Genomic DNA, 15,056 nt, shown 5'->3' on the forward strand with positions numbered 1-15,056 from the left:
AAATCCCCACTAAAACCCATTTTTGCCTAAGACACTCAAACCATGCAAACGAAGGCTTAATTTAAAGCTTAGGAAGTGTAGATTAAGAATCTTACCTTGGAAAACTTAATGGAGAATTAGAATTATCAAAGTTTCAACCTTTAGCTTGACTTGGGAGAGAAAAGAATGAAGAAAAAAAGAGGAAGAAAACAAGTCTGGTGAAAAAGAGATAGGGTAAAAATAGACGTGATATCATCCCAAACTAATGGGATTCAACCTTATGTTTGAAAAATGGTCTAATTACCCTACAAGTCCTTCATTTTTTAAGATGATATTAAAAGCACCCCATTTCCAAAGCTTGTTGGGCTCACCACAAGCCCAAATCAAATCCATTTGGGTCTAAAGCTTAATATACTAAGGAAGTTTTAACCAAAGGCTCATTCAAACAACCCGAAATTACTGACCTGTAATTCGGGCCGTTACAATTACCATAATAGTCTCTAATGATTCCACTCGCTGCTCCGAACGATGAAGAAGATGAGACTGCATCGTCTGTGTTAAGGAAAATCCAACAATATAGAGGAGATCACCAGTTGAGATCAGACTGAACTTCATGGGGAATGGAGTGGTTTACATATAAAGATGCCCATGAAGAAAAAATTATTAGATGGACCCGACTTACCACATCATCCATAGTCCCAACCAATAAGGTTCATCCAGTTCATTTTTTGTCAAGGTTAATCTTCACTTTTTTCCTATATGTAAAATAGGAGTGGGTAGTTATTTGGAAGTTATCTTGAGATAGATGTACCTTATTGGTTGGAACCACAGATGACGTGGTGAGCTGAGTCCATCTAATAATTTCTCCCAGTGAAGACCAAGTTAAGTTATGTCGAGTAATGCAAGTCCCACAAAAGATATAATCATTCATTTCTCTTCCATATTTGCGAAGTAAGGAAAGAGAACACTTTATTCCAGGGGATGTTTGTACCTTGGACATGGCAAGCCGATTGTAGATTAAGGAGAATCCAGCCAGGCAACAAAAGAGAAAAGAAATTATTGATGGTGCACCGGTGAATGATAGAGTTCCAAAGAAGTTTGGTGTCTGGGAAATCTCTGAGAATGTGTATGGTGGTCTCCTCTTCGGCACCGCAAAGCGGGCATGAGGCATTGTCCGTGAGGTGGCATCGGAGGAGGTTCGCATTGGAAAGCAGTTTGTTGCTTAAGGCCAGCCACAAAAAGCATCTAGCTCGTTCTGGGACAGCTGATTTCCGTGGAATCAGCCAGTTCTTGTTATGAGCATTCCATTGTGGTTTCATAAGAGCTTGGCAAACACCTTTAGTGGTGAAAAGATGTGAATGCGAGATAGCCCAACTACTCCTATCGTCACCTGAAGTTGGGGCGGAGAGGAGGATAGTCGGAAAATGTATGACGGCTGAAGGCAACGGGTAAGAAATTTAACATACTTTATATCATACCTAAAAAATAAAATAAGAAATAGTAAAACTAGAGAAAAACTGTTGATATTTTTCTTGGAAAAATATACACCACAACCAAAATTTGGATTATATTATTCTTTTAATTTCATCTATTTTAATTTTTAATTTATATTACATATTATATTATAATAATGTTATTATATATAATATTCAATTATTTATATTTAATTTTATTTTTTAAATTTCAAAAATAAATTAAATTCACATTTGGATTTTAATTTTTTAAGGACTACACTTAAAATAATAAAACTTTGTACATTTAAAACAATAAATATCTTAAATCCCAAATCCCTCACCTAGCAACATTATAAACCATGAACTTAATTTTTGAAAAGTATATATTTTAGTTTAAATAATAAAAATTAGTTTTTTACTTTACTGTGTAATTATTTAAAATTATTATATAATAATTTGGTATTACATAACAATTAATATTTTATAGAACAAAAATAAGGATCAATTTAAGATTAAATAACTCATTTAAGGACTAAGCGAATAATAATTAAAATATTAGGCATTAAATATTTAATTTATCTTATTTATTATAATAGTAAACATTATTAATTGTCTTTTAAACCCTTAAAATCAGTGCACGTTTATCATTGGGATGGTTTAAGCGAAAGACACTCTTATGTGAAAAGTCTTCTATTTCTGTCACGTAAAACAAAGGTCATGTCCAATGAGAGAGTGTCTTCGATAAAACGCTTTATGTGGTAGCGTTTTACCGTACGCAGCAGAATATAGACATTTGGGTGAAAAAAAGGGTATTATTGAGGTCAAACTGCAGACATAATGAAAACAAAATATAAAACATGATTTTCAATGCTAATCGTTGAAAACTTAAATGCCAAAAGTTCATGTTTGAAAAAAAAAAGAAAAAAGAAAAAAAAAAAAAAAAAGAAAAAGAAGAAAAAGAAGAAAAGAAAAAAGAAAAAAGATTAAAAATTTAGATGATTGTGACTTATCAGATAAATTGCATGGAGGAATTTGTTTTTTTTTACTCCAGTTAGTTATTTTTTAAGTATTATTTATTTTTTAAATATATATTTTTAAAAAATAAATAATTTTTTTATCAAACTATCTCAATTATAAAAAAATTATATTTATGAAAAAAAAAATTAATCTCTTTATAATAAATTGTTAGTTCCGCCACTTATAACCAAGGTGGCGAATATTTTGATAATGCTGTACATTTTTAATAGGATATGAGCCAGCAAAATTGACTTTCACGGATAAGGTTCTAGATAAACGACTAAAAGGGAAGCTGATTAATCAAATCCCACATCATTTGAAGGCTTCAACAGGAGCTGACATCTCCAACTCATACGCAGCTTGAAAATACTCAACCGCCTGTTCCAACGACCCTTCCATCTTTGCAATCAACCCAAGGTTCCTCCAAGTATCGTGATTCGTCGGTTCTAACCGAACAGCATTCATCAGAAAGCTTCTTGCAATCTGGAGTGACGATTCATTGCCGATTTGTACAAGAACTATCGCTGTTGAAACAATACTTGGCACGTAATCTGGTTCGATCGATAGTGCGATCGAGAAGGATACCAGAGCCTCTTTATAAAGTGATTGAGCTTCAAACAGCAACCCTGCAGAAACACATGGGGAAACACTAAGGGGGAAGTGCATGCATTGTTGTCTTTTATAACAAGGATTCATAGGATTTGTAGTACCACTTGTATGCCAACTTTTCGGTGAATAAAGATCGACTGACTTGGCTTTGTTTACACAAATTTCTGCATCACGCCACGAATCGACTTTCGTATATATAGTAGCTAGATCCTGCCATGCAGCCATTTCGATTTTTCTTTCTGCTACATTCTGCAAAAGACATGACATATGAACAGTTGCGAGCAAGCAATGAACTTAGCAAAACAAAACAAGAGGTATTTTAAGGCCAAAGAACTCACACCTCTAAATCAGACTGAGGTCCTCTTTGTGCTTGAATCAGAGATAGCAAGATTCGGTAAGTTTCGATTGCTTGCTTGGGCTGTTCCTGGGCAATCTGAAGCACAGCTCTTAATCTAAGAAGTTCTAACTGATCTAAACTACCAGCTTCATCAAAAGTAAATTCAAGTATGGTTTCAGCGTCTTTGAACCGGCGGTCAGCGGAAAGTATTAGCACCGGCGGTCAGCGGAAAGTATTAGCGCCAATAAGCTCCAACCTCTACCCGAGTCATTATTCACCATGTTAGAGTACATCATTGCATTGTCAAAGGCCACATCCAGGTTCCTCTGAACTGCATTTTCTAAACTGAGGTTGAAAACCAATTCAGGATCTTCCTTCATGTTGAGAGCGGCGGAGTTGAGTGAAGTGAGAGATTCTTTCTGAAAGTGGGCTCTTTCCGAATCTGATATCGAAACTCTAGCAGCATTCCCATAGCAAACACCAAGAAATTTATGGGCTTGACCCTTGAAATGATCATTCGCTTGATCTGCTAAATCAATAGCATTACGAGCAAAAGTTATCCCGTAAAGAGCATGCTTTGGATCTTGAGAAGATAACTTCGAACCAAACAGTAAAGCCGGGATATGAGGTTTGTGATTTGCTTCCGACTGGCCAGAAACCTTTTTCAATAAGTTCAACGCTACCTCGTTCCGATCAGCAGCAGCATAACAAAGAGCAAGAAGATACCACCTATTTGCTCTTTCATATATACCCGGGAGGGCCTGTTCCACAAAACCTGCCAATAATTCGAACTGCCCGGTAACGGTGAAAGCAAAAGTCAGATGATCCATAATATCCGCATCCCACTTTATTTCTCCATAAGCCACTTTTTGCACAAGTATTAGGAGGAGGAGAATCGCTTCCTCCATATTACCATTAGGGGTAGCAGAACCCCATACCTGTAAGTGAGCAGGAAGGCTTGTTTCGACACCACCATAAAGTAACGTGGCGGCTAAGTCTTTCTGCACATTAGCTATTCTCAGGGGATCTAAATTCCATGGTTTGACCAATACCCGACGATATGCGGTTATGGCTTCACTGAGAAAACCAGCCTTTTTCCATAGATTAGGGAGCAACACTAATACTTTATGAAACACCTCCTGTAACTTGCAATCCTCGGCAATTCCCTCGTGCATTCCACTAGGAAACGCTGCCTCGACTACCTCCAAAATTATATTGCACTCCTTTGCAGCATCTGATAAATGAGAAGGCATCAGAAGTTCAGAACGATTCAAACCTTATGCTCTAACAACAGATTTTATACGAATCCATCGACATGTGCAATGCCATTTATAAAATTCCTAATCTTCAATAATAAAACCTGAATTTTCTTTCAGTTCATATCATCCAATTTGTCAAAGCCTCATCGTTACAATCGAATTATACTAAAATGTTTCTTCATCTGGATCAAAACATATCCTCAACATATCAGAAATCTGTTATAAGATTGGTTACCTCTAAAATGCTCAAGTTCCTCCAACGATTTAGCTTTCAACAAAATTGCTTCGAGAAGTAAGCTGACTGAATGCATCGACATCACACTAGAAGGGAAAACGTCACATTTGGATCGTGGTTTTCATTGCCGGGTTCTCTCAACAATGGCCCTAGTCATCTTTGGTGTCAAACCTTTGATGTCAATGCCCTGAAAAACTTGAAGCGCGGCATCGAAGTTCCCTCTTTGATACTCTAGCCTCCCCAATAATGCCCTTGCTTCCTACAAACACATTAAAAAAACAAAATTAATTAGCTAGCAAAACGATCAATCAATGAATACAGATAGGTTTTGGCAAACAACCCACCTCAAAGTTCAAGGAAAGAGCTTCCTTGAGAGTTGATTCAGCTTCATCCACTTGAACATCATCGAGTTTCGATTCCCAGTCTCCGGTCCAAGACGAGAGTCCACTGGCTAAGAAATCTCTGGTCGCCAATGATTCCGGCGACTGCAGTGCATCTTCGAACTTGAATTGTTCACCTGAGCAAGCACACAGCATCTTCTCCAAAGAAACAACAGCTTACAATCTGAATGTCAAAACCTGGAGAAATAAAATATGTAACATCACAATTTTATATTGTTTTGGAAACCCAGAAACAAGCGCCGGTTATAGCAACAGTCCCTCATAAAAATGATTGTGCTCAAAAGAACAAAAAAACACCAATAACAAGATAGATTCCATATTTAAATAGAGCAAGAACAAAAGTTCACAAGAAATGAAAACGGCGAGACAAACGAAAAGAACAGAGTTTTGAACTTACCAAAAAAAAATCAGCAAAAAACAACGAGGCTAGCAGAAATCGCTTACACCATGAAAGCTACTACACAGAAAAAAAGTTAAAATCTCCATTCACTGCCGTTTGGGGATTTGTTTCATCTCATGACATTTTCTCTGAAAAACAAAAAGAAATTATAAGCTGGTGACAACAGAAACCAAATACACCCAAAAAATAACAAATAAGTGGTTTTGGAGATCAAATTATGAGATAGGCATTTCTCTTTTGTTAATTTAATAAAAGAAAATAGTTTTTTTTCCTTCATTTTTTATGCATGTGTGTGTAAAGTGGAAGCATGGGAGCTTACCAGGCATATACACAGAGATTCTTTGTGTGGAAATTTTTGGCCATTTTTTGTTGTCATAAAGCTATGGTGGTTAATTCAAGAACCAATGGGCTGGGCGATTTTCTCGAAAAATCAGTTATACTTATATATTTTTTTGTCAGACACCTTTTAGATTATTTTTTTTATCTAACATCTTTTGTAATAAAATGCGTCTCCTGCAGCGCGTTTTACGTTGATCTGGTATCACGTGAGGTATAGCACGGGACAGGGATCGCGCTTTACCTTTAAATCTGACACCCGTCAGAAAGGCACGCCCCCTGCGACGCGCCTTAGGTTTAATTACCCACCAATCCGGCCGTTCACGCCCACCCCTCCCTATAAATACTCCATTCTCAATCACTTTCATCAAACCAAATCCTCTCAACCTCTCTCAAATACTCTTATATTCTATTTTAACTGTTTATGGCATATTTTATTATATTTAATATTTTGTTTTTAATTTATTTAAGTATTTAAATTTTTTAATATTTTATTTAATTAATTTTTTTACAGATATAAAATGGGAGGAGGTCTACTTCGCTTGGATAGAAATCATATATCGCGACATTTTGCTAATACGATAACATTTTTACGTTTAATAAAATTTAAATTATTAGTAATAATTTATTTATTTATTTATTGTATGATTATTAGTTTAAAAATTAATTTTTGTAATTATTTAATTTTAGGATAGAGATCGTGTATTAGATCATTTTATTATGAACCTTAAGTTAGTGATACCTAGCTGTTTCTTGCCGTATTTAGTAGAGGCTGAATTCGGTCACATAGGTAGATATGAGGGTCACTGTAAGATAGAACCAGACCTTATTGCTGCCTTAGTGGAGCGGTGGAGGCCGGAGACCAACACATTTCATCTTCCGTGCGGAGAGTGCACGATTACACTTGAGGATGTTTCTATACACCTAGGGCTTCCGGTGGATGGAGATGTGATATCGGGGATGGCGCACGGTTCATGGATTGTTTTGTGTCGGGACTATCTAGGACGTGTTCCGGAAAGTTTTAATGGTGGTCCGATACCGTTAAATTGGTTAGATGCCAATTTTTTGGAGTTGAGCGAGGACGCCTCTGATGATGAAGTTAAAATGTATGCACGAGCATGCATACGGAAGCTGATAGGAGGGTTGTTGATGATGGACAAATCGCGCAACCAAGTTCACTGTATGTGGTTGCGACATCTTGGCGACTTTCGTCTGGCCGGATCACTCAGTTGGGGCTCAGCAGTTTTGATTTTCCTGTATAGGGAGATGTGTCGAGCCACTGACTACAGGAAAAATGCTATCGGCGGATATCTCCTGCTGCTGCAGTCTTGGGCATAGTATTTATTTCCCTTTTTATATCCCGTTGTCAAGAACCCATTCGTATTTCTGCTACTATTGAGGTAATTATAAAACTGATTTCGTTTATTAATCATTTTATACAGTGTATAATAAATTTTGTTTTCCTTGAATAGGTGGTCTACTGATAGGAAAAAACATCAGGAGCTACATGATAATTTAGAAAAAATTAGTGTGCTAAACGATCAGAAGGCTGGCACACATGTATGCATTTTAATGTTTAAAAATCAATTTTAGATTATAGTTGTATAATTAGATTATTATTTTGATAAAAAATATATATATTTGCTTTAGTTTGAATGAGTGTCATATTCTAATGATGATGTGAGGATGGTGATCCCACCTGAGTTGAGGGGTCCATTAGATGTTTGGATGGCAATGGTCCCTTTGATCTGTTATGCGATCGTCGAGTGGCACTTCACTGATCGCGTGCTCCGGCAATTTGGTTGTTTTCAACCAATTCCGGAAGCACCTCGCAATATGGATGAGTTGCATAGCACATATAGACATGGCAAAACCGATACAGATTGGCTGGTGGGCATCATGAGTGGGTCGTGTTGTGGGAGGATCGACATTGGTGCCTTCCCCGTAGAGAGCCCATTTTTACTGACCTCTTGATGGTTTCTGATGGTTATTATGAGTGGTTCAACAGTAACGAGAAACTATTTCTCCTTTTCGAGGATGCGCGAGGGCGGACCTTTCAGCGACGTAGACAGATACGTTCACCGACACATCACCATCGTCCCCCGACTCATAGACGGAGAGTAGGTGCTTTCGTTCATCCTCAGCTGCACCAGTAGGACCTTTACAGCAGCCACCGTCTACAACGACTTACATACCGCAACCATATATGATGTCGTCACCGTCGTTCCCTTACCCGATGTCGCCACCGCCACCATCACCTGGTTTTATGACCTAGCCACCGCCACCGTCATAGAGTTTTATGACCCATCCTGGAGGATATTATGAGTCTATGTTTGTAGATCCTACTTGGGGTTCATATGCCCACATTTTGGCGGGTTTACCCTCATCACCCATGGCCGTAGCACAGACATCTCATGTACAATTTTCACACTCAGCGATGTCTGGGTTTTATGAGTTTTCCTAGTTTTCACAGGCCGGTGGGATAGTCAGTCATACACCTCCAGGGTCCTTATTATATGGAGGTGCTTCATCGTCATCAGCTCCTCATCAATCTAATGTAGCTGCTCACGACGACGACGACGATGATGACAGCGAGGAGTCACAACCAGTGATACGAAGAAATCCTCCTCGAGACTGACAGCCACCGCCCTGCGGAACACATTCGCGTCGCATGCATCGATAGATTTTATTTTTTTATTATATTTGTATTTAGTTGTTTATGGGACTTTTTTATTGTAATTTTTATTATTATTAATAATTTAATACTTACTTTATTTCATTAATTTGGTTGGATTTATTTTAATTTATTTTGTTAAATTTGTTGGACTTTTTGTTAATGTATTTTGGTTAATTTTGTTTATTACCATTTAATATCAGTTATTGTAATTTGTTTATCATTTACCATTTAATACTTATTGTAAGTTTGTTGTATTTAAAATTATATTCAAATACCAAATTGTTATTAGTTTGATAAAATTTAATAATTGTGTTCGATAAATTTCTTCAATTTGTCACTTATTATTTCTTTTATTATAATCACATATAGCGCCAACGTCCAATCTCACATTTTGGTATCGTTTTTTTAATCTTCATCAGCGGTTATCGAATGACATTAACTTAAAGTAAATGCAAATTAAAGTACAAGAATTCTTATTTGATAAACAACTACATCAGTTCCTCATCAATTGTTACTTGATGACAGCAGAAGTGGAGATGTTTTTCTAGTGTGTCATGGGTTTCTACAATGCCCACATCTTCTGTCTTATCTAGATCTTTCTCGAATATCCATATCACAATGAATTCGATTGGATTTTAGACGACCACGCTCCCTCAATAAAGTTGGATTTAATACAATCGAAAGCCAATCCTGAACCTCATCAGGGTCTTTGTCATTACCTATAGGGGAACTCAAATTCGTATACCTTAAAAACTTTAGATAGTAGGTATACGGGATCCACAAAACAATTATAGTCTTGACATGTATGCGAGCAAACTGCTATCAAATGAGAGCATGGATATTTCAGAGCTTGAAAAAACCCGCAGTCGCACGTTCTGTCCCGTAGATTTACTCTTAATGACACAGCTTCAATCCCTTGAAGAGGTCGCGGTAACTCTATGACACGAAACATTTCATGTCTTCTAGAGAAGCTTGTTACATATATTCCATTTGATGCAACAATGTTTTTGGTAGATCTGCAACTAATCTAGGGTGATAGACATGACCGCCTTGCATCCAGGTTTGAGCTTATCCCCCGAGCTTCGCAAAAAGCACCCCCAAACGAAAATATATAGTTTTTACCAAAGTTGCTACAGGTAAGTGACGTGCACCCTTTAAGGTTGAATTGATTACCTTAGCAAAGTTGGTCGTCATGTATCCATATCAATATCCACCATCATATGTATTCATCCACATTTCTTTATCGATGAGGCTGATGTAATCGTATCCTTCCTCATTTTTCCCCGTAAATCTTGAAACATTGATTCAAACGTTTAAGGAAGTAGTTCGTAACTTGATAAAAAAATGTATAACTTACTAACTTGTTTTCTTTGTAAAAGTAAAATGATCGAAAGAAAACAAACTACACCAGTTTCACTTACCCATGCGTACAATTAATTGACGCTCATCATTCTTCTTGTACCTTCCATGGTAGTTCGTAGCAATGTGTTGGAAACAATACCTATGTTGAACAAAGGGTGGTTGCCACATTAGACCCAAAGACTCCATTGCTGCTTTGATCCCAGCTCCGCGATCTGAAATGACACAGATTTTTCCCTCGTGATAACATGTGCACGTAAGTTTCGGAGGAAAAAAGCCCAAGAATGTATATCTTCTCCTTCAACAAGAGAAATAGCAACTGGAAGAATGTTGTGATTGTCATCTTGGATAACTGCCAATAAAAAAACTTGCTTGTATTTTCCATACAAGAAAGTCCCGTCGATATGGACCACAAGCTTGCAATATTTGACACATTAACGCACTGTGGGTAAGTCCAAAAAATCGGTAGAATTGGCATCGATCGCAAAGAACTCGATCATTATGGTATGCATAGGAGGTTTCTAAGTCCACAATTGTCCCAAGATTCAACCTCCGCACCAGCCTAAACCAGCATGGAAGTTCGTTGTAAGATGCATCCCATTCGCCATGAAGTTTAACAATGGCATTTTGTTTTGCCAACCAAGCTTTTTTATAGGAGATAGTGTACCCATACTGCAATTGTATAGCTGAAATCAACACATCAACAGCTATATGAGAGCTTGCTTTTACCATGGGCATGATGGCTTAACATATCACTTCAGAGTCCAAGTTGGGATGATCTTGGTTGACCCATCCAGCACAATATGTGTGAGTACCGTTGTATACTGTTAGTTCTCATATGTTGTTTTTCCTCTTCCTCTTCGATACGCAAACCATCCAATTGCATCCGTTTTCACGTCGGGCACAATAGTATACATATTTTTCTGTCGTGGAGCGGTCGACTCTCGATTGAACAAAATTACATTCATTGTAATTTTTTATAGCCATCATCGCTTCTTCTTTGCTTGAAAACTCCATGCTAAAGATAACTCACCATTATTTATTGATGAGTAATATCCATAGTTACCGAGATCAGACATATCCGCAAATTCTGGCCCGTAATTGCACCATAATCATCTTCATACATGTGTACTGGAGGGTCAGTTTGTGTCACATTTAATGGAACTTCATCTACATTATCATCATCATCGGAGTTTAATTGCAGTGATTCTGGGTGAATGAATAGTCCAGTCTCAGCACCATCCGCACCAGGCTCACAAAACGGTTCTTCTGGTGGAGATGATGGTTCCTCCATGCTCTCCACATTTAGGTCAAAGAACCTACTACTTGCACATCTTCCTCTTGAACTAGAAGGCATATCGACATTGAGATCGAAAAAGCTCGTAGTGGAATGCCTCCCCCTGGAGCTTGAAGCCATGTGTCAAATGGAAATTGCACAGATTGTTGCGTCGATGGCATCTCCATATTAAGGTCAAAGAAATTTGCAGATGAATGCCTTCCCCTTGAACTGGACGCGATGTTTCCATACGGATTGTTCGTGGACCCACCTCGATACATATCGTAAGGAGTTGCGGATGAATGTCTCCCTAGTGAAGTTGATGTGATGGCACCATGATGCGGATTTCTCATTATGGCGTTAAAATCATTACATATTACTGTAGTCGGGCTGTCAACTTGATCAACTTGTTCAGCCAACCCATAATGGGAGCTTAATGACTGACCCCGAACAGCACGAACTTGAACAAACTTTGCATACATCTCAATATTGCCGTTTGAATAATTACTTTGAGAATTAGCCATCATTTCAACATCATCATTGTTCGATAGTTCGAATGCTATATAAGTTAATGGCAACAATGATGTTGGAAATCTGTACTGCAACGACGACATTCTTTTACTACTTTCAACATGAACCTTCCTTGAAATCTTCATTATCAGCTCCTTAAGAGTTATGTTTCTCTTGAATGATATTTTAACACGCTCATTTAATATGAAAACAACATCGTTTTCATCTTCTCGAATTTCTCCATCATAATAAACAATAGTTGAAAGTCGCGCAATTCTTAGAGTTTAAAATTGTGACAATATTATATCTGAAAAAAACAACTGAAACAAACTTGATTAAATAAATAATATATAAACGATAATATAACACAATAAAATTTTTACACATAAACGTAAATAATTTAAATAATATAATTTTATATTATTACCTGCACCGCAAAAATATTTCGACGTATGCTCCCGCTTTCCCCCTGAACTGGCACATAAATTAATTGAAAACAATTACTATAATATTTTTTCAAATAATCATAATAAACAATAAGTGTAATAAAAAATATTATAACAAAATTATCTTATAACGAAAGATCGAACGAACTTCTGAATCAAATATAAGAGGATTGTCGGGTGTTAGAATTGTGAGAGAGTTTATGGGGAGAGGGCTATTTATAGACGAGAGAGGATGCTTTAAAGCCGAGAGGTTCGGGTAAATTATACAAGGCGCGGTCCTTGCATCGTGCCTTGCATTATGTACGTCTGATAATTGAGCATGTGATAATTGAAAAGCGTGGCCCCTGCCCCGCGCTATAGCCCTACGTGGCGTAAGACGTGCCCTAGGGGCCGCGCTTTAGACACTTGTGTCCATGTCAGTATAAGGCACGCTTCAGGAGGCGCGCCTTACCCCACGTGGCGCCAGATCAACGTAAAGCGCGCTGCAGGGGGTGCACCTTACTGCAAAGGGTGTTAGATCAGAAAAAATAGTCTGAAGGGTGCCTGACAGGAAAAATTAATAGTAAAAGTGATATTTCGAGAAAAATGCCAATGGGCGTGGGAAATTTATAGTTATCAATTATCTCTTTCATTATTGCTTTACAAAACTGTCTACTGAAAGTTATACACCGTGACACTCTTAATATACAATTAAAAAAATGTTATTAGTTTTTTTATTATTTAAATAATAAAATTAGTGAAAATTTATTTAAAATATTATTATTTCTACATAAAATATTAATATTTTTAATATTTCCGGTAAAATGCCAATAATAATAAAACCGGTAGAAATAATAATATTTTTGTTAATTTTTTACCGATTTTTTTATTTAAATAATAACAAAATCGATACGTTTTTTTACCGTATATTAAGACTACAACACGAGATCATTTTCCATGCTGCCTTCTCTCCTGCTACCAGAATTTCTGGTGCAGTAATTCATTGACATTGAATCCCCCGTCTCCTTCCCTATTTTTGTTGCCAAACTTTAGGAACAACCAATATAAGTTTTGCACCAATCTATCGATCTCATAATTAAAAATAACATTATCAATCTTAAAAGATTTATTGTTCTACTACGCCCTATTCAAATATAATTCCTTTAGTCAAACAATTATTGATTGAATCGATGGAGCAAGGAGTTCGTAAGGAAAACGACTGCCTTTGATATGTAAACTATTTATCTGGTCACTCACTTTTTACGTTGTTTTTATTCTTGTCACTGTCATTTTTAAAATCATATTTAATATTATGTTTTGACTTTATTTTAATCACCATTCGTTAAATAATTAACGATGCTGTTGATATAGTATTTTTTTAAATTATTTTTCAATATTGATATGATATTATCTTACGGTTACACGTCAGCATAACTATTAATTTTTTAATAGCGTGTGATCAAAATGTAACATAAAATATGATTTAAAAATAATAGTTGAGTTAGTAAAATAGAAACTAAATAATAGGTGGATGACCAAATAAGTAGTTTACCTTAAATAATAACTACTAGAATATTGCATATGTAAAAAGATGCAATAGAGAAGGTTATAAATAGAAAATACTAAAATTTGAAGGACTATAATGTAATTATAAACAGTAAGAGAAAAGTGGGAAACAGCAGTAAAATGAGAAAAAAGTTACATTTTATGCCTATTTTAAAAGAGAGGACCCGTGGCATTTTAACTTTAAATTGAAATAAATGAAAGAGCAAGTTTGATGAAGGAATAAGGGGGGGGGGGGAGTTGATTTTCTTCATTCAATTTATGATTCCAACTGCGATTCTCCCATTTTAAAATGAAATTCACATCACAACTTTGACAAGTTGTGATCATAAAATAAAAGGGAACAGTGCATTATGGGTAACATAATTGGGGAGAACCTTTTGTTGACTAATTTTACTTCTTCAAATACGTTCTTGTAATCCTAATGAAGTGTACAGTGCCCAAGAGGAATCCAGCCACAACCGAAAGATCCACATACTAGGCGACATAATCACCGGATTTATATGCTCACTTTAGCCTTTTTTAACCCCTTTTGGCTTTAGAATTTTGAAAACAATTTCACCCCACAATGTCTCCTCTAAGTCCATGAATTCCCATTTGATGTATGCTTCAAGCTAATCAAACTGATTTTACAATCCAATACCAATATGCGAGGTTAAACATAATGTTAACATTAATGCTTCAGCGTCAACCACCGAACATGCACCAATGAACTTGGAAAATCCAAATAACCAATTTCCAAAAATCTCTAGCAACTCCACCACACCTAGCATAACTATCTGTTTCTCTCCATACGACATCAGTGTTGAGTTTAATCCACGGGTTCGAAGGCAATGTCCAATGAGAATTACCTCGATGAATTCCAGAAGTAGAAGCATAGATTGTGCACCCTTTAACCGGGCCTGAAGCATTAATTGGACAAGTCGTAAACAAGGCTCCACTACCTTCCCTTCACTTTCCATTAGGGAGTCGAAGACCCTTTCATTCGAGCACGCCAAATGTTCCATAAAGCTGCCGCAAACATAAGAGGCCATTCAGTAGTTTCTTTAGCAAAACTAGTACCTCCTTGAAGATTCATGGCAATCCAAGCCGACATTTCCAGATCAAAAAATATTGCAATATGAGGAACGATCAGTTCAGACCAAACCTGAAGCGCAGCTGGGCACTACTTCAACACGTGGTCAATGTCTCCACAAGCAGCCCCGCAGGTAGAGCAACT

The 15,056-nt window shown here is 36.8% G+C and overlaps 1 pseudogene; it reads right to left on the bottom strand.

The window, feature by feature from the left end:
• Nucleotides 1-2,622: 2,622 nt before the first annotated feature.
• LOC120156010 lies at nt 2,623-5,511 on the bottom strand (annotated as a pseudogene).
• Nucleotides 5,512-15,056: the final 9,545 nt, after the last annotated feature.

The sequence above is a fragment of the Hibiscus syriacus genome, unplaced genomic scaffold, assembly GCF_006381635.1.
Source record: "Hibiscus syriacus cultivar Baekdansim isolate YM2019G1 unplaced genomic scaffold, ASM638163v2 tig00111210_pilon, whole genome shotgun sequence".
NCBI lineage: Eukaryota > Viridiplantae > Streptophyta > Magnoliopsida > Malvales > Malvaceae > Hibiscus > Hibiscus syriacus.